Source organism: Haliotis asinina, chromosome 10, assembly GCF_037392515.1.
Source record: "Haliotis asinina isolate JCU_RB_2024 chromosome 10, JCU_Hal_asi_v2, whole genome shotgun sequence".
Lineage (NCBI taxonomy): Eukaryota > Metazoa > Mollusca > Gastropoda > Lepetellida > Haliotidae > Haliotis > Haliotis asinina.
Genome location: NC_090289.1, coordinates 33,595,783 through 33,617,084, shown reverse-complemented (window position 1 = coordinate 33,617,084; position 21,302 = coordinate 33,595,783). Strand labels below are relative to the sequence as shown.

The 21,302-nt window shown below is 40.2% G+C and overlaps 1 protein-coding gene across 1 annotated transcript in view; it reads left to right on the top strand.

Moving 5' to 3' along the window:
* Nucleotides 1-21,302, top strand: part of LOC137298997 (tripartite motif-containing protein 2-like) — a 72,712-nt gene that overhangs the window by 23,065 nt on the left and 28,345 nt on the right. The window contains exon 3 of the mRNA XM_067831458.1: nt 12,655-12,710. The gene's annotated coding sequence lies outside the window, so the exon portion shown is untranslated. The remainder of the gene's footprint in view (nt 1-12,654; nt 12,711-21,302) is intronic.

Genomic DNA, 21,302 nt, shown 5'->3' with positions numbered 1-21,302 from the left:
GTTGTTTAATGCCGCACTCGACAAAATTCCATCTATATGACGGTAGTACGTAAATAATTCAGTCCAGGTAATCTACTGAGGCTGACCACCCGATCCTGTAACTAGCCTTGTGCGACAAGCATGGATGTCCTTGTGCTCCCCAACAATAATTCAGCATTTTGACGATGGCTTTTAAAGTCTGGAGAGACAACACGGCCCTTATGAGCACCGATCTGCGCTCTTGAAATATTAAACTACATCAACTAAACCATGGAGACTGACCCGCCCTTCCTCTGAGCATGTCTTATGACAAGCATGGGTTCCCGGAGACCAGTTCCAACCCGCACTTTCACAGCGGTAGCCGAAGACCTCATGTTGACCAAAAGACCAAAAGAGTATTATTGAACTCTCAACAACTGTTGAAGACATGAACTACTCCACGTCGCTCTATAAACATACTGTATATGTTCTTGAGTCATCTATTCAGACTGCATCAATGACACTCTCAGATATTTTAGGAACACTGTTTGACTTTTAGATGAATCGATCCTGCTACATGCATATTACAAGAATCAGAGACTGCAATATTTCCAATGATATCCTGAGCCAGACTACCTTCCCATTTCGAATTATTTCTTCAATAACCATCAGTGATGTTGCTAGTTCTTGCCTAGTCCTCTTTCCTTCGGCCATCTTCAGACGGTCATATTGAGCGCTATCTCCTATTTTCATGCTATGCGTAGAATTCTAGTTATTCATTGTGCAGATGTCATTAAACACCTTTTAATTCCCTTTATTCCTTCCTGGGTTTCCTGATAGATGGATGTCCAATTCCCGGTGCAAACTAACTCTTTCTACCTGATAGCTGATTTCCGTGGCTGGGCGAGCTTCTGCAACGACTGGCTTGGAACTCATTGTGTTGGTATCAGCAGATGAGGTTGATATGAAACCGAAAGTAGTGAAAAGTCCACCAAGTAGCCTATTTGAAAATGTGGAGGTTGAAATCTGATCAGTATGGGTTCATTTTCCCAGATATTACCGCCCGAGGTGATGGGCTTCGTATTTAGCCAATTTTTGGCACTGGTAATATTGGTATGCCAGGACTTACGCATTCTTTTTTATTCAAAGCACATCAGTGCTAAGCCCTTGTTGATTATTATACCTATCTTAAAATGCAAATATTGTGTCCAGGATAAGGCTTTATCGCCCTTATATTTACTTATGGAGATTACTGTCTGAATACTGGATTACACATCTCTCCCCACGGGCCAACGGCGATCCTTTGGCGTTACTAAAGACAAAATGCCAATGCTAATTTTTCATTTGCAAACTATTATACTTGCAATTTTCTTTGATTTAAGAAAAAGCACACATATTTAACAGATTGCTTTGAATGCTAATACACAAGGAAAACTTTATTACCCAATGGCAAAGAAAATTTCCTACATATCACGCCTTGGTAAACTCCTATCAACACCTTATGTCGCTGACGGCTGAGGCTGGCAAACTGTTCAATGAATATTTCATCAAAAGAGTTCAGCAGTTTGCAGTGTAGGTCACAAACCAGATAGAAAGCGCATGGACCAGATCAATATTTTGACGCCACCTTTTACTTCAGGTTCTCTCTCAAATTGAAAGTTGGATGACTGAGAAATTTCCTCCTTGTTTCATCGAGTGTGCCCTGATTGGCAATAGGTCGGGGGTTGTATAACGTGGTACTACACTAGAAGGAAGTAATCATTACCGTAGTGCCACCTTCCCATGTCTTGAATGTCGTCATTAGTGCCCTGTCTTCTTTAGTCACTTTTATATTCATAGGCAGGTTAAAAACTACATGAATCATTAGGTTTCAACTTACTTTTTATGCCAAGGGATGCTTTAAAGCATCGATTTTATGACTGAGAACTTTCACAATTTCGGAGCACTAGCTGCCACAAGCATTTTAAGTCGAAGCTGCTATTTTTGGATAAAGGTATAAGCATTCGAAATCTTATTGAGTTCTTGAGGTTTTTAGTCTAAAAAACATAATCTAAAAACCAACCCGTTTCATGAAACATGTTGATAGTTTAGTTATTGAAATGCATAGATATGTAAGTTAAACGACCAAAACATCAGTGCAGAAGACTCAGAAAGGGATTATTTGTTTTCTTGTGAAGAGAAACATAACTATGATAACCAAAACAATATGTACATTTATTTAAGGATATAAACCCAGAATCGTCAATGTGATTGAGCTTTTTCTATATAAAACGATCTAACGTTATTTACGGGATAATATAATCATGTAACTGGGACGCACACCTAGTAGTTAAAGCGTACGCTCGTCACGCCGAAGACCCGGGTCCGAGTCCCCACATGAGTATAAAGCTAAACTCATTCACTTACGCGACTGTAATACTCTTATTACTGAAACACCCGCCCAAGCACCTACTCCGTACCGCCAGAGCACCCACCCGACCACCCTTTCTTAACTGCCAGAGCACCCATCACCGCCTTCTCTTTACCGCCAGAGCACACACCCAACCACCTTCTCTTTACCGCCAGAACACCAGTCCAACCACCTCCTTTTTTCTTTCCGCCAGAGCACCTACCCAACCAAATTCTTCTTACTGCCAGAGCAACCACCCAACCAAATTCTTCTTACTGCCAGAGCAACCACCCAACCAAATTCTTCTTACTGCCAGAGCAACCACCCAACCAAATTCTTCTTACTGCCAGAGCAACCATCCAACCAAATTCTTCTTACTCCCAGAGCAACCACCCAACCAAATTCTTCTTACTGCCAGAGCAACCACCCAACCAAATTCTTCTTACTGCCAGAGCAACCACCCAACCAAATTCTTCTTACTGCCAGAGCAACCACCCAACCAAATTCTTCTTACTGCCAGAGCAACCATCCAACCAAATTCTTCTTACTCCCAGAGCAACCACCCAACCAAATTCTTCTTACTGCCAGAGCAACCACCCAACCAAATTCTTCTTACTGCCAGAGCAACCACCCAACCAAGTTCTTCTTACTGCCAGAGCAACCACCCAACCAAATTCTTCTTACTGCCAGAGCATGCCCCAACCATCTTCCCCTTACCTTCAGAGCGCCTTCCCAGTCACCTTCTTACTGCCAGAGCAACCACCCAACCAAATTCTTCTTACTCCCAGAGCAACCACCCAACCAAATTCTTCTTACTGCCAGAGCAACCACCCAACCAAATTCTTCTTACTGCCAGAGCAACCACCCAACCAAATTCTTCTTACTGCCAGAGCAACCACCCAACCAAATTCTTCTTACTGCCAGAGCATGCCCCAACCATCTTCCCCTTACCTTCAGAGCGCCTTCCCAGTCACCTTCTTACTGACAGAGCACCAACCCAACCACCCTCTCCTTTCCACCAGAGGACCCACACAAACACCTTCTCCTTACTGTTGGCGCACTAACTCCAACAACTCAACCACCGTCTACTTACTGTAGGACCACCACCCACGTACCTCTACTTTACCGGCCTAAAAAACCAAAATGACATTATGAACTCTTTTTCCAAAACAAACCTCTTTTTTGTCATGTTGCAATGACAATTAGCGTTTCGTGAACGTAACCAACTATTTTCATTAAATGGTCTCTCAAAAGTGAAGACTTGAATATTTTCACGAATTTGCATTCAGATTATCTGAAAAGTCAGCAAGTGATCGAAAAAGAACTTGCCCTTAAGGAAGTTGTGAAATATATGAACTATATTATTTATAAAGTTTCATTTCTTCGTTGTAGCGGATGAAGAGAGTCTCGAGAAAACATAAAAAGTTATCAACATTTCACATAAAGCGACGGCAGGCGTAGTTTTATTCAAGATCAGTGAATGATAATTTCAGTATTTACATATTCCAGGTTAGAAGAATGAATCAATAGAATCCCAAATGTACACTGGCCGAAATGACACACCATATCAATATAGAGAGTGAGTGAGGGAGGGAGGGAGGGAGTTCAGAGTTACGCCGCTCTCAGCAATAATCCAGCTATATGCCGGAGGTCTGTAAATAATCAAGTCTGGACCACACAAACCATCATGGGTATCGATGGCACATTTAGGATGACATGCCAACCACGTCAACAAGTCTGACTACCCGATCCCGCTAGTCGCCTGTTCCGACAAGCATGGGTTACTGAAGATCAATGCTAACCCTGTCTCCGTATAGAAAGTGCAAGATGCGCGCTTAGATTTTATAACTGGTTACTCTAGCTAAATGCAGTTTCGTCTGTAATTTAACGTAGTGTTATGGTCTATCTTGCTTCAGTTGGCCTAGTATAACATAATGTCAGATAAATATGTGCTCAAACCAATCTACCTGTTTTTAGTTACGCTTGTGATTATGAAAATTGATATTGCCACATATAAACATATAGATGTGACAGCCTGACAGACGATGGCGCCTATATGAAGAACACCAATTTATATTCAGCTATATAGAATTATTTCCGATCGTCTAATAGACTTTGTAACAAATACGGGATAGAAGGCAAATTTATATATTTTTGACCAACAGTCCTTGATATACAAATATTACGGAAAAACACACTTGCAATATATTGAGAGTGATATGTTCAGCATTAAAATGATTACACTGACACAGAGTCAGGATAATGATTCCATTTAAATGCTGATCATTACGTCTTTCACAATTACTTCGCTAGGATGCTGGCTCTGTTAAACCCACTGGAGACTTTGCGTGTCACAGATGCAGAAAACGTTGACATTATCACACAAGACAAATGTTTGCCTTTCTCAGCCGTTTAAGTGTTTAACTTCTAACCTGAACTAATGCGAAAATACGGCTACAGAAAGAAGCACGTTTCGTTTCGAAAACTTAAGTAAAAGCGAGGTGGACCCCAGACGTTTTAAGAATATATTTGTACCTTTTCTGTTTACATATATGAACGTGTACCAAAGGCTTGCCCTTGTTTATTAGGAACGCTTTCTGGAAACATCGTAAACCTATATGTCTGGATTCACAAACGTGCACTAGGTGATAAGAACAGTCTAGTGCATTATTTGTGAGAAGACATTTGACAACCTTAATACTGATCAGTAAAGAGCTTCGCGGGCCAAACGGGTCCATGACATACTTTGACTTGGCGTTTAAAAACAGAAGCATTATGACGTGTTGAGAAATATAACAGCATGCGGGTTGAAAGAGTTTGGAATTCTTTCTTACATGCTGCTAACTTGCATCAGTCTCAAACTCTAAGAAGTGCAAATGTACCATCGACCTGGCCTAGACTGTTCTCGTGATAATTACTGATAATTCACCCTGTAACAAGATATTTATGTGACAGTAAGTTAAGTTCCTTTCCCTTTGCATCGAGATGACGTGCGAATGAGGCCGCTCCTTTAAACTTTTGTGTACTCTCTTTTCGTGTCAAGATAACTAAGTGAAAATGAGCCCTCTACTCTACTAGTTGTAGTGAGATAAATATGTCACAATGGGTTCTGTTGTCTATGTCTTGAAGTTGTGAAAATATGAATAAATATGTAACAGTGTGTTCTCAGCTCTACGTATACGTAACAAGACGAATATCTAATGATGACATTCGTGCGCTAGTCTATGTATCAGAATATATTTGTGAGATTGAAAACTGTCTCGAGGAATTCTGTCTGCGATTGATTTCTATGTTGTGCTCTTTGTACCAGGGACGTCATGTGAGAATGTGTTCTATATGATCCTCTTTGTAGCAGGGGACATCATGTGAGAATGTGTTCTACATTGTGCTCTTTTTACAGAGGCGTCTTGTGAGAGTGTGTTCTATATTGTGCTCTTTGCAGCAAGGACATCATGTGAGAATGTGTTCTATATTGTCCTCTTTGTTACAGGGACACCATGTGAGAATGTGTTCCACACACTGTTCTTTGTTACATGGACATTATGTGAGAATATCTTTTATGATGTCCTCTTTCGTAGCAGGGACGTCATGTGAGAATGTGTTCTACATTGTCCTCTTTGTAGCAGGGAGGACATGTGAGAATGTAGTCTATTTTGTCCTCTTTTCAGCAGGATATCATGTGAGAACTTTGTCCGTACTGTCCTCTTTGTAGCAGAGACGTCATGTGAGAATGTGGTCTATGCTTCTGCTCTTTGTATCCAGGTAATTATGTAACCACGAAAAGCATGCTCTTCTTCCTGCATGACGATGAATATGTAAGTGAGTGAGAACGAGTTTCATACTGTACTTCTTGCATCAAGTTAAACAAATGAGAACGAATCTTCCGCTCTAGTCCTCGTGTCAAGACAAATATGCCAGAATGAGCCTCGTACAAAGACGGTTTCCCCAGATTGATGTTCCCAGGTGCAAAAAGTGTTCATCACTTCTGCTTGAAGAAACACAAAATACGTCGCAGTTTAGAGAAGACGCATTCCAATCAATGAGATGAAGTGAATCTTTAAACGTTTCTTTCACTGTGTCATTCCCCAGGATAAATAATTCACTATTCATGTACTGCAGCAGTTCCTGCGAACTATCACTTAAGTCACTGAACAGGTTTGTTCCAGGAGATGCATTCACGTGCTATTTTTCTGCAAGCCAATTTACGTCTGAATGTGAACTTCAGCGACGCTAAGTATTTTGTCGTCTCCCGAACATCGGCATTGGATCCCAATATGTGATTTATCGCGTTGTAATGGAAGTCGAGTTCCATGTTGACAACTCTTGTATGTGACATTTTTGCCTGATCCATCATAAGTAAATCACGCTGGACTCGGACCTTTTTTCCGTTCCAACGCAGCTGGCTATCGGCAAAAACCTGATAAGGTATACAGTATTTAATAACAAACGAAATCGTTATTCAAATTCGATGGGTTTTGTTCGTTCAAATTGTTATCATCCCAATTCCACAAGACGCCTTGCGTGCACATAGGTTTATACCAAGTATTTATGTTTTTGTATGTGTATTTAGTTCATGGTTCATAACAGTGCACTTAAAACTTGAGTACAGTTAGATTTACTTCAGACTTCAAATAGCACATAAATATCGATATGAAAACGCCTTTCGTTGTTAAATCCTAAAACAACTTTCAAAAGCTATCTACTGGCAACACACGTGCATAAATACGTGTCATTTTAAATACAATGTGCTATTTTAGCAACGTTACATTTACGTAGTTTTGTTGCTAAAGAATGTTATGCCGTTTTAGCATGTCGAGGTACGAAAAATATGCCATAAAATAGAAATAATATAACGCTGATTTCTGTTCTTTATTATGTAGTAGCAACGTCATAATCAAGTTAATGTGTCTAATCGAGTATGTACGTATACCACGACCCGGGAAGATCTGGGTAGGAATTGGTCCTCAGCAATCGATGCTTGATATAACAGACGAATAAGGGGATTTAGTGGTCAGGCTTGACTTGGTTTACACACGTCATCGTATACCAATTACGCATCCAACAATGCTCATGGTGTTGATCACTGGATTGTCTGATTAAGACTTTAGACTTGATCCACAAAGAGTTCGTAGCGCTATGACATTCGTAAGTCTATAATATACTGTAGAGTTACGACTTATCGCAACGTTACGAGTCCTTTGTTGATTACAGGCCTGATTATTTACAGACAGTTGTCATATACCCGGAATATTGCAGAGTGCGGCGTTACACAACAGCCAAACAATACGTATACCGAGGCACTATTTGTGTTTGTTTCGGAAATCAGAAATTTACATATTAAGAAACACAAGATAACACATTGCTTTTCGCTAAAGGACATGTTACTTCATTACTTGTGTGCTGTGTGAGGATACTTTTGCATTATCCATGTATTTCTGATATATACCAAACAGCAAAAAAAGTTTTTGTCAAGTTATTCAATGGAACACATAAACTTGAACGCTTTTATAAGATTTCGTGTTTTCGAAACCTGCCCTTCTTTGGCTGTTCAGTATAATTCAACAGTTTCATTGTCAAACTGCTTATGTTTACAATCGAGTAGTATGCTCAGAGATTCACAATATACATGTAGGTAATGTTGATTAACTTCCAATCTCATGCCACGATTTGCCCCAGACATATTGGCAAGCCTGTATGTCATCAGATATTGCTGATCCGTTTTCACTTCCTGCTGAATCGTTCTAACTGCCAGAATGAAAGTACGATTTATAAACCATGATTGGAAAGACTAAATTACGCCTCCGCGTACCGTTCTCGTGACGGAATATAATGAATCTGTAGAGCGAGTGTGTGTAATGAATGTATAGAAGGCGTATCTGTGTCAGCAAAGTAGCAGTATATACCTTTGCCTTGTCAGGTCTTGTGGAACACGGGAGACTAGTCTGTATTCTCAGGTAGGTCGTTTTTATGTCTACTGATAAGGAAGGTTCATGCTAACCAAGCGCGCGTAGCCCAGTGGGTAAAGTGTCCGCTCGTCACGCCGAAGACCCGAGTTTGATTCCCCACATGGTCACAATGCGTGGCATTCCCCACCTTGATATTGCTGGGTTATAAAGCGATCTAAAAATATGCTCATTCAATCCTGAAAACAAGTTATGCTGTATAAACAGGCGATTCATCTAGAAAATAATTGTTCTCGGACATCGTTTAACGCATCATATCAGAGACATTTTGGGTAATGTCACGGTGACATCAAAGTTTGACGTCACAATCACAGGGGAGTAACAGAAATCGGTCCAACGATTCCTTTCTTTCTTGGCCAGGTAGTATAAAATGCAGAGTATATATACTACCTGGCCAAGAAAGAAAGGAATCGTTGGACCGATTTCAGTTACTCGACTGTGATTGTGACGTCAAACTTTGATGTCACCGTGACATTACCCAAAATGTCTCTGATATGATGCGTATATATATATGTGACGTACAATGAGAGTATTGTTTGAAATAACAGTACTATAATCGTCCTATTTTGATGTTCCCCTCAGTGTGTCACGTTACCCTTTTATGGTTTTAATTCTGGGTGTTGCTCGAATGCCCTTTCATGGATTGTACGTAACTACGGCTATTTAAACCACGTGAACGACCCCATATTTATACATCTGCGTGAGATGGTATCAATATTGGGTTAATCTATCTCAAAGCGTCATCCTATTTTCTAAAATTACTGTTGTGTGCCTATTTTTGTCTTCTTTGAAACCACTTTCACAACTAGACCGACAGTTGACAGTTAGCAGAGTTCCGACATACTGTAAGGACAGATATATTTGTGTTAAAATATGGTTCCGGAGGAGACTCAGTGCTGTGGGTATCAAGTTTAATTTCGCTTTCTTGTGAATGTGACATCAATACTTTTCTGAATATTTTTTGGAGCATATTTGAAACTGTCTGTGACTCGTCGAGGGTCAGTATTGGCCATAATGTACACGTCATGTATCATATTCCTTTGTGAGGTGTTTAACAATGGGTGAATGGGTGAGTGAGTTTAGATTTACGCCGCACTCAGCAATATTCCAGCTGTACGTCGGAGCAGTGGAAGTAATCGAGTCTGGACCCGACAATCCAGTGATCAACAACACGAGCTTCGATCTGCGCTACTGGGAACGGATGGTATGTGTCGGATCTTCACATGTCTAACAAACAAGTAGACAAGCACATGCTTATTATCATAATATTGTTGGAAGAGTACAATCGGTTCTTTTAGCAGTGATGTTTTTGATGGTTGTGAAAAGGTTTTTTGTCGTCTTAATTTTAAGCAGTCGAGGCTTTGGTTTTGCTTTCAAAACGTTTGATGGTAGACGTGAAGAACGTTCATACATTTAACGAGATTATATTAATACACATCGATTAATTTTGCCTATAAAACTATTATGACTGTTTTGGAGTGAGTAAGTGAGTTTGTTTTTACGCCGCTTTTAGCAATATTCCAGCAATATCACTTCACACTTTGCATACGTTATCTGTGCTTCTGTCGGAAGATCGCAGACGTTACTAATATTTCCTGTGACTAGCAAGGCATTAACTGTCTCCATTCTAGTTTTTTATCACTGCATTCAGTAATATTCTAATGCTGGTGGCCTGTACATAATGAATCCTGGACCAGTGATTAACATCATGAGCATCGATCTGCGCAATTGGGAGACAATGACATGAGTCAACCAAATCATCCGTCCTGATCGCCCGATCCCGTTAGTCGCCTCTTACTAAAAACATGGGTTGCTGAAGACCAATTCTGACACTTTCCAGGTCTCACTGGAAGGATACCAAATATCTCTTTCCTTTTTGGAGACAGAATGATAATGTAAGTTTTGCTCTTCTACGTTGGCAACATGACCTATGTTTTGATGTCTTGGGGGCGGTGTACCAACTTTTAACTTGCTGGCTGTTGTTAGCGTGGCGTGTAATTTGCTATGTCTGTTGGCAAGATGACATGAAAATTGTAGTGTCTGGAACCATGTTAACATGGGGTAAAGATGAACTCAGAAATATGTAGTCAGTGCAAATTTGAGAGTAAAATCAAATAGGTTATCAGTCTCGAATATCTGTCTAAAACTGAAAGTCAAAGCAAAAGGGTTATCGGTCTCGAATCTAAAATAAATTCCACAGGGCGTGGAAGGCAAATGATGATGAAATGTTTATAAATAGATTCCTGAAATCAGCGTTAACACCGGATGTTCCTGTCTGGAAGGTAGAATGGTATATAATCATTGATGTCTGAGGCTACCATGGTAATACGCTGTCCTGACTTCCAAGGCAGCATGGTACATGAGTTTTGTGTGGAATTTCTATGTGTAGATTAATAGTCGTCTCAAAGTAGCTGTATGTGATAGCTTTGTATGGAAGGGACGCAGTAATGAGCGTGTCCTCAGACCAGAATCTGGACGTATCGGAGTTACCATTATTACTGTCTGGAAGTCAGCGTTGTATTGTTATGGGGGTCTGGATTTAGCGTGACATGTTGGGTGCTTGGAGTTTGCTGTCACACTGTCTGGGACTTGACATGGGTATACCAACTGCACCTATATGAGTGAGTGAGGGAGAGGAACCTGTCCTAATTCTGGATGGCGAGTGACCGTTCTTCTTGTCTGGAGTGAGTGAGTTTAGTTTTACGCCGCTATATAGTGTATAGACACTATATAGTACGTACAAACATCATTTTGGCAACTGGGACGCGAACCCACAACCTTTAGTTTCTGGCGCGCAAGGGACACCATTTGTACCGCTAACAGGGTACCTCTGCCCCGAGCTGCAGAAATACGTTGCTGTCTGGAAGGAGACACCATATATGGACTGTCTGAGATGGATCACACCATCTTTCCCAAGCTGCCTCAGTTAAAACTAGGTAATGTCTTTTCGTCTGGAACGACCGCCTCCGTGGTGTAGTGGTTAGAACGTCCGTCCCTGAGAGCAAAAGATAGCGAGTTCGACCCATTGCCTTGTCATACCGTTAAAATATGGTACTGTTAACGATATGCCTGGCGCTCGGCATTATGGACTGGTCGGCTCGGTGTCAGTATACTGGGTCTGAGTGGGGTATTCGTGCTTAAATGCGGCATGGTATCTATAAAACCGACATACATCGCTTGTATTGGCCGGGACTCACACTAACACATGCACGTTGTCATATGACAAATGTCCTTAAGTACAAACTTATGCCCCATTTCACCTCACCTTGTAAAGAACAGAAAAAAGGATGGTAGGGAGAATGTTGTATTAACGCTGCTCTATGAGGCGGTGAAACAAAATATACACTGAACAAAATAAGGGTTATTTGTATTTTCAGAATTGATAGTTTATAAGTATGTCATTGAACAAACAGATTATTTTCAGAATTTCCAAATTTACATATATCCCTAACTATTTTTGTCCAGTATAGTTTTTTCAAATATTGCTAGTTTCATATATATAACAGTTTCTCCAAGCCCATGGCCTGTATTACATCAAATATTATACACACATCTATAAACAGAATGTTAATAGATTTTACCGATATTACGTTATCGACACACCACCAAGGAAACATGTCACGTGACTTTAAAACTGGCTGGAACACTGTCTGTTCTTTGAATCAATTTCGAACGAAGAACCAAAACTGTTTTCGGACAGATTTACGATGCTACTTACAAAATCAAGCTATCCTGATACTTAATGGCCCCTGACATTTGTGATATCGGCTGGAACCAACATGTGTTCGGACGACCAGACATTATATTTGGAAACCTCAAAAGATGATAAGATCTGCGTGACATCAGCAAACATGGCCGCGAGAGAAAAATGGTTTGAGACATCTTTCCATTCAGAGACTTCTGGGAAACTACCATCGATGCAAATGCGAAGAAAAAAAACAAGAAACGGTGTATAATACATAAGGTGTATGACACACTAATGTACATTGATATATCATACGTATAGGCATTGATCGATTATCAAATGAGATTAAAATAAATTGAATAACTATTAAAAAGGCATGAGGTCACATAACGTCCGGGTCACGTTAACATTTTAAACCTGTCTGATCAATAATCTTGAATGGCTGGTTAATTTTTGCGTAATTCTGTTATAGGGTCTATTTGTTGATTTAGCTGATCGTTAAGCCGGTTATTTATTGCAGCACTCACCAGATTGGCCAATTTGAATGTACAAATTAACAGTTGTCTGTTTCAGAGTGTTTATCAATTCTAGCGTTCCCATTAAACTTCGTAGAATAATGCTTTGATAAACAATATTTGATAAATGTTCTTGTTTTTCAGAGGATTCCAACTTATTGCCAAAGACCGTAGAAAAGAAGCCCCAGATGCATTGAAAAGTAAGTTATGGCGTGAAACCGTATTACCATTTCTAATCAATTCCCCTTTCATACGAATGAGTGACGGGACATTGCGAGGGCGGCAGATGTGGGGAATCGTGGTGCCAACGCAATGCATAAAACGAAAACAACATCCGCCATAAAATACACATTTCCTTTATTGGGAATTTGCGCAACACAGACCGAAATAAATAAAAAAACATATCATGATATTAGTATTTTTCACATTGTCATTTATCTCACAAAGCAAATGAAGTCTTGAAACATGACGACATATCTTTGAGTAAATAGTCTTTAATACCGTATTTCCTAAAATAAAATACGCGGAAGGCCCCCTGCAACTAGACTTCCAGACAGGTACCATGATTGACTTCATCGACCCTGGGTCTTAATATGTGGTCTTCTGTGTCCAATAATAAGACAACCATTCAATGACAACACTAGTCTTTAAAGGTACTGTATCGTTCACTATTTAATTTACAAATGGAACGAACTGAGAATGGCATGATATGTGTCATTTTTTTCAAAACTGAAATACAAATGTTATATAGTAACAGAGAAATCCATACTCGTAGAATTTAGCGTGAAACGGACAAATAACAAATAGGTTTTATAAGTTAAATATTGTTTTTAAAATCGACTAGATTCATAAATCAGCACATATTCTTCAGAATTCAAGACAGCTATCGTATGCAATACAGTGGTCGTACAAACCTCATAAGCAGTGCGACCCGTGAAGATCCGGGGTAGAATAGGCCTTCAGCAACCCATGCTTGCCATAAAAGGCGACTATGGTTGTCGTAAGAGACGACTAACGGGATCGGGTAGTTCAGGTTCGCTGACTTGGTTGACACATGTCATCGGTTTCCAGGTGCGCAGATGGATGCTCATGTTGTTGGTCACTGGATTGTCTGGTCCAGACTCGATTATTTACAGACCGCCGCCGTAGCTGGAATATTGAGTGTTGCGTAAAACTAAACTCACTCACTCACTCACTCACTCACTCACTCACTCACTCCAGATGATACTCAAGACTCGTACTCGTTTACACAGTCCATGATCATTTAGCACTATTCTGATTCTGATACTGTTCTTATAAGCATACATATTAGCATTTAGTTCCTATATAAGCAATTAGGAGGTGTCCGATGAAGCTGGTGTTAAAGGAATTCCTGCTGCATTATATCACTTGGACAAACCAGTAAATGTAACCGCTGGATCTGAAAGCTCGTTTACACTTCATCCGCATTGTGATGGACGAAGGGTAGCCTAGTGGTTTAAAGTGTTCGCTCGTCAAGCTGATGACCGGGTTCAATTACCCAGATGGGTACAATGTGCACCCATATCTGATGTCCCCGTTGTGCTTCAGCTGGAATATTGTTAAAACCGGCGTAAAACCATTCTCACTACACTTACTCCCACATATTCTAATTTCATAGGAATTAACGACAGTGCCCCTGGTACTCGATACATACAAAAGTAAATGTGATTTCAGAAAGGCTTCTTTTAGACATAAGCATCATATAATTACCTTTCCCATCCCAACATGCGTGAAGGCAGACAAAACCCGTCCTTTGACTCAAACCGAGCTTCGACACACGTCACAGCCAGACACTAAGCTTTCAAAGCTTTGTCACAGTTAATGAGCGTAGTGTGAACGCGTTTCTTATCCTGCTCAAGCTCACGTACTAGTATTTCAAATAAAGGCCTAATAAGATCCGGTAATGTGCCGAAATGAGGTTGCCAGATAAGTAACAATCATTAGACTTGACTTCGTGACTTGATGATCATTAGATGATAGACAACCAGTGTGGGTTGTCCGTGTTCTAATTCCCAGTGTTTCTAGAACATAAGGGTCAAAGCTTAAAATAACTTAGAAAAACGAGTCCTGGTTCAAATGGCATGATGAGCAAGCTGAGTAGATGAAAAAGATGAAGAATACTGTCTTTTTGCCACCGATTGCAAATGCACTCAGCAAAGCGACTCCCGTCAATGGGTATTGCTGTAGTTACCACCCAGGGTAGTATGTTATTGTTGTGAAAGCTGTAGTTCTGGTCGATATACATTTGTATATATCAGGGGAATCAGTGGGTGTTAGTGCCATAACAAATATTTTTTGTTAAGTTTTTCATTTTCGTTTTGGAGCCTGTTTACATTCTCAGTCCTAAATGCAAACGCTTGATGACGCCTAAGGTAGATTCAGTTAGAAGTTCTGGACAATCTGATTCTACATGAAAGAATGTATTGCAAAGCATTTACATTTTGGGGCGAGAATATTTCTGATTACGGAAAATATGTTGTTGATTTTTATAAATATATATCATTATCATCGCTGCTATCATCGTCCTCGTCTCCATCATCATCTTCATCTTCATCATCATCATCATCGTCATCATCATCATTTGTGCGTGTTGTGTAATTATGATGGCTACTGTAGGAGCAGTGGTGTGGCCTAGTGGATAAGATTTCGCTCGTCGCACCTCACGCACGGGTTCGATTCCCCAGATGGGTACAATGTATGAACTCCATTTCTGGTGTCCCCCGCCCTGATATTGCTGGAGTATTTCTTAAAGCGATATATAACTGTGCTCATTCAGTGGTTAGTTTATCTGGAAAGAACCTTTGCCGTCAGATGTCACATGCCCTTAGTGGGAGTAACGGTAGATCTATACAGTCTGCCAAGAGGCCACCTGTGATAACACCAGTGAACCGTGAAGCCATGTCCACAACCACGGTGTATCTCACACTACCAGCATACACGGCCTCCTGAATGTTGTGCGTGGATAATGTTCTCCTCTGAATAAATCATGATTCTGACCGGAGATAGCTGAGTACGACATGCATCCAGGCAAGAGCGTTCAGTCTTATTGTTACCGGCACTAGGTGACCTCTCTGGGAACCTGTGGTGTAGAGGTAGAAGAGTTCTTGAGGTCTGGTTCCGTATTCGACCAAAGACAATTGCGATATATTCTCTCAGCGTGCTAGCATAAGTGAATACGGTTTTACGCCGCCTTTAGCGATATTCCAGCAATATCACGATGGGAGATACCAGAAACAGGATTCACATATTGTACCCATCATGGAAATCGAAACCTGGTCTTAGGCATGATGAGCGAACGCTTTAACCACCAGGCTACCCCACATCCACCCTAGCTCTATGCAGACTCATTAGCGCAAACTCACTCACACAAGAAGTGTGAATGCCTTGCTGAAACCCATTTTGACTTACCATATTCCGATAGGCAGACAAATGGACCCAGCTAGATCCTGTTCTTAGACTCTGCTTTCCACACTTGACGCCATACCTATATGGCATTGAATGTAAGTGCAAAGAGAAAAAATCCTAGACTTATTAATTTCATGCTTGGAAGAAACACTCCTCAAAATACTTAGATTGAACTCTTATATATGATATCGCTCTCTCACCTCTAAAAAGAGGTTCCACAGAAATACGCGTGTGTTATGAGTCACCCTTAATTAATTTTCTCTTAGGCGTAAGGGGTTTGTGATAGCCTGGAGGTTAAAGAGTCGTTTCGTTACACCAGAGACCCGGGTTCGATTCCCCACATGGGCACAACGTCCATTTCCTGTGTTATTGTCGGAACGCCCAACGTCCATTTCGTGTGATATTGCCGGAATATTGCTAAAAGCGGCGTAAAATTATACTCACTCACTCAAGTAGTGGTAGAGAGTTTATGACTGGATTACTGAAAACCAGTAAAGACCTCCAGAATGGTTACACTGAATCTAATGCACTGTGTTATCCAACTTCAACTACTACCGAAGTACATAATTTGCCTTCCCAACTCGTTTAAGACGAAAATAGGAATCATCAAAAATACAGTGATCGATTATTGATGGGGAATAAGCTCAGTCAGTGTCAGTAATAAATCATTTCTAAAATCTTAGAAATATCTTCGCGAACGAAGCCCAACGCTCCCGGATATCACACTTGCAATCTGCGGTGTTATGAAATATCCGAACAAGTCTTCCTGAACAGGCAAGTGCGCTAGGACATCACACATTGAGGTCACACTGCTTCAAATATACTCATTGCTAAACCCAACGTTAACCGTAATGCCAACTGTTCTTTGTCATTATCATAACGAATCATAACTCCCGTCGTCTTTTCATCGATTAGCAGCTTTCAGCGTCCCAAAAATACGAATGGAGAAGGTTTCGCAGATAGTTTCTCTTAAATCTTCTTTTTGTGTAAGAACTTGTAATGCCAACGCTTGGAGGAAATCACGTCTCCACTCAATGCAGCTTTCAAAATAACCCCCATTGATTGCAGCTCTTATCTCTGAAAGATGCATTATTGTTGCAACTTATCGGGCATTTTATGTGTAGCTAGCGCCCACAGCCCTGCTCTTATTTGATGATAGAAGATATCCTCGTTCTGAAGTAACGTTTGATGGTTCATTAGGTTGAAAATGCCTGTCCATTCAGAAACGCGTAAAGGATTTAAAGCGGAGACCGCTTATCTTGATGTCATTGTGAACTTAAGCCAGTTACATAACAAACGGTGCTTAAAAACAGAAAAATTGTTGTGGAAAATTATTCATTCAGTGCTGAAATCAATACATTTATGTCAATAGGAGCAAGCGTTTCCAATGATATAGGTATGTGACTGTAGAAAAAAAGATGTTCAATGCAGGTGAAAATAAATATACTCATGGAAAGTATTAAGGGAACACCTAAAAGTACAAGTGTTCTCTTATTCTTTTCCAGGTTTCTTGACAAGCGTATTTATTGTTCTGTTGGTGAAATTCGTGGAAAGAATAAAGGAACACCTGTACTTTCATTAGTTCCCTTATTTGTTTCCGTCTGTATATTTAACGTAAATATCCACCTGATGTCCATGTAAAGGGTAAGCATCTCCCGCCATGTTATATTCATGACAGGGATATACACGCTTTCACAGTATTGCGTCTGTTCACCGGGGGTGAAACGTATACATGAATCTCATAAGAAAATAAACGCTGACACCAGGTGTTCGAGGAAAGAGTAAGCATCTGCCCAATTATATTATATTACAGGGAGATATATTCCGGGAGTCTTCAGAGCAGACCGTCTGTCCACTAGCGGTGACATGCATGCGTTACTGAGAATCATTGTTGACACCAGGTGTACATGCAAGCAGACACACAATAACCTCGCAACTAACGGGCCACCCTCTTGACGAATCTGAATACTAAAATCGAATAATCTACGCGCTAATGTTGTATGTTTATCTTTGACGTTACCGAAACAACAGTACGTAGGTGCACTCCAAGCCATGTCGGGCATAGATCAATGAACGACATGCCACTGGCGCATATACACTTATAGCTATATATGGAAGTAAATATGAAAACTGAAGTAGCATCATGGCAAGAGTTGGAGGGACGTCATGGATATTATAGCGACGTCATATTTCGAAGAGGATCCTAGCTCTTGTTACTTACATGATATTTAGTTATGAACTAATTTAATGTCAACCACTACTCTGTCAGCATGTTGACATTTATGATGCACAGTTGTTGCCCTGCAAACGTAGTTAAAGCGTGAGATTTACCAGAGAGTTCTTAAGAAGAGTTCCTTGCAAGAAGTGTTTTGGCGCTGGTATTTACAGGCTACGTGAGTGTAACTGCATACCGTGGCATATCCCATGCCTCCACACTGACTAAATCAGTTATCTGTCATGAACCCTAAGTCCTGCCACTACTTTCTGCACACAGTGACTAATAAATGACGGCCTAGCTGCCGTTGGCATCGTAGGCTATCCCGCGAGACAGCGGCCATTGATTTCCTACAGGCCTCAACTCTCAATGAATCAAACGAGCTATAGTCAGTGTTAACTATCAGCGGTGGCTGAAGTGTGTTTCAGTCGATACGCGGCACAAATCATTTACCTATTACCATGGAATGTACATCTTTCCGTTTCTATGTGTATAGCGCGGTGAGTACACTATCAACATGTGTTTACAGAAAGGGTTCATGCATATAGATGGCAGGAGTTTTGTCTCAGTGATAATCTGTACTTAAGCAACGTCTGCGAAAGATTTATACTAATTTATGTTATATTTTCAAACTGTGATAGTTATTGGGACTGATGTTAGCGTCCGCTTACCATTTGGATTGGGAGTTTACATTAGAGATACAGTCAGTGAAGAACAGTTAAGGATTGTATCCTGTGTTCATACATGTACAAAGGTATTACTGAATCATTCATGTCTCTGTGCTCAAATGGATAGAGCGTCTGTCCAAGATCTGAAACTATCTGGTTCGAATCCCGTATGAGCAAAATCTTTTTCTAACGCTACTTAATATTTCCCTCTCTTGTGCTCAGTGTTTAGGGGACAAGACACAGACTGCTATTGATAATATCGAGCATCTCATGTATCAAGACGGATTGATGAAAATATATTTGAACATTCTGAATAATAAAATTAATTTATAAAATATGATGTTAAATCTGTGTGGATATTGTGTTTCTCCCTCCTAATTTAAGTTGATCATTTATCTTAGTCAACTTGCTTGCTAACTGCTATGATCTCGTGTTCGAATCCTATGTCTAGAATTGTCAGCACAATGGTTGAGAGTGATAAACGCCCCAGGACCTTTATTACTTGGGACATCTAATGCTATATGTGAGCTTCTGTTCAAACCGGCGTTAAAGAATCTGTCCCATTGGATAATCTATTATTCTCTGAGGTTCACCTTTTCTATTTACATAAACGTATGGATCCTGATCTCAGAGATGCACCAAAGGTCCAATCATGAATATGTCCTGTGGAAAATTATGTGACAGTTTTATGTAGATAGCTATCAAACACCAAGCTTAATACGTCTTCCCCGATCAGAAGTGCAGAAAAGTCGAGTTTCATTTACCAGCCTGGGATGACATAGGAACCCCAGTAAAGAGCAAAGCTTATAAGCTAATACCTTGATCATGCCCAAAAGGCATAACTAAACGATTCTTGTAATTTCCCCACCCTGCAATACAAGTGTTCATTTCTATTGTTGTATTGTTACAGTAGACTGATTATAAGTTTTATTGTTACAGTAGACTGGTTGTAATGGATATACATCTTGGAAATTCTCTTTGATTAATGCCCACTGCTGATCCTTAAATTGTTTAGCAATGGCGTAGTTGCATGACTAATGCTGAGAACGGTCGTGCTGAAATAATATTTATCATTAATTAATTTAGGCATTATTAGTAATAGATCTAGAGATTTTGAAACTGGTACTGACAGGATTGAGATTAATTTAACGAAAGTAGAGATTGGTGAGGCTTGGGAAGTTGTAGACACTCATTGCTGCAAAGCTGAACCCAACACTTTGCTTGACGAAGTAAAATGTCACATACTGGTTGGTGCTGGACGTTTGACAGCTCGACAGAGACGCGATCAATTTCAATTTCAGTGTCAGACATGTAAAGGTGCATATTGTAGGTCAGAGTCATGCGCATAGGTCTTCTCGAAGGGAAACAAGACGCTTCAGCAATAAAGTCTGCCTCTGTGCGCTTCACATAAGACGTGGTTTCAGAAAGGTCACCAGGGTCACTACATGTATTGTCTTTGAATTAGTTCATTACTCTTGGCAGTAAGCCCCATGAGCTCTCAGTAACAAGAGTGTTTTCGACGTTCCTGTCGGACCTGTGACGTCGACATGATGTCCATGACGTCATTTGTATCCCTACTATGATGATTTCAATCCAGTTTTCAATGTACTTCCATATAAGGCTGTAACTGCAAGCAAGTCAAGGAAATGTCGTTCATCATTTTCTACCTAACATGATTTGGAATGAAACGTAGACACAAAGTGATACTAATGTGTGAAATACCTTATGATTAAGGAAATAGTTTGGTCGTTATTTTGTGGTATTGTAATTGTAACTCCTAATCATACAATAATCTCGAATCACTGAACCCTGTATTCGTGTTACGTTCATATATATGATTCTCTACCCTTGTCACAATGATTGTCCAAATCCACGTTTGTTCTGGATAACAACTGACTGACAATTGTAAGAAGCAGGGAAGGGGATTTGTTAATCATAAGGTCATGACATTTTATTGCACTTAACGATCTTGAAGCAACGACCGTGCTATATTAATGTACCAGCAGTGGCTACAACACCACAGCCTTGTGAATCACATTGAAGTCACTAGCATGGACAATATTTCAAATAACACTGACTCATTATTTCGTGTTATAATTGAACTGGCACCATAGGGCAAAGTATCTCGCGAACTCTCGTCGAGATCAATATTTCAATACCATCATCCAACTATAACCCACATATCTTACATCACTTGAATACTTCATAAGCATACAGTCTAGTAAGTACAATAGAATATCGAATACATTGTCAAATTACCCAACAACAAGTATTGAAGCTATTGTCAGTTGATGCAGGGAATATTTCTAATTGAATATTGATCGTGGGAAGTGTCTCTCAACGCCCTTTATTCATAGAATAATATATGCGAGGACGAGATCACATGTACTGTGAGATTCATGATAGGTGTGCTTCCTGGACCAAGATATTTGCTCACAGTTTGATTTTTCTGCCTTGCCTTTGCTCTTCTCATTCCTTTCCGA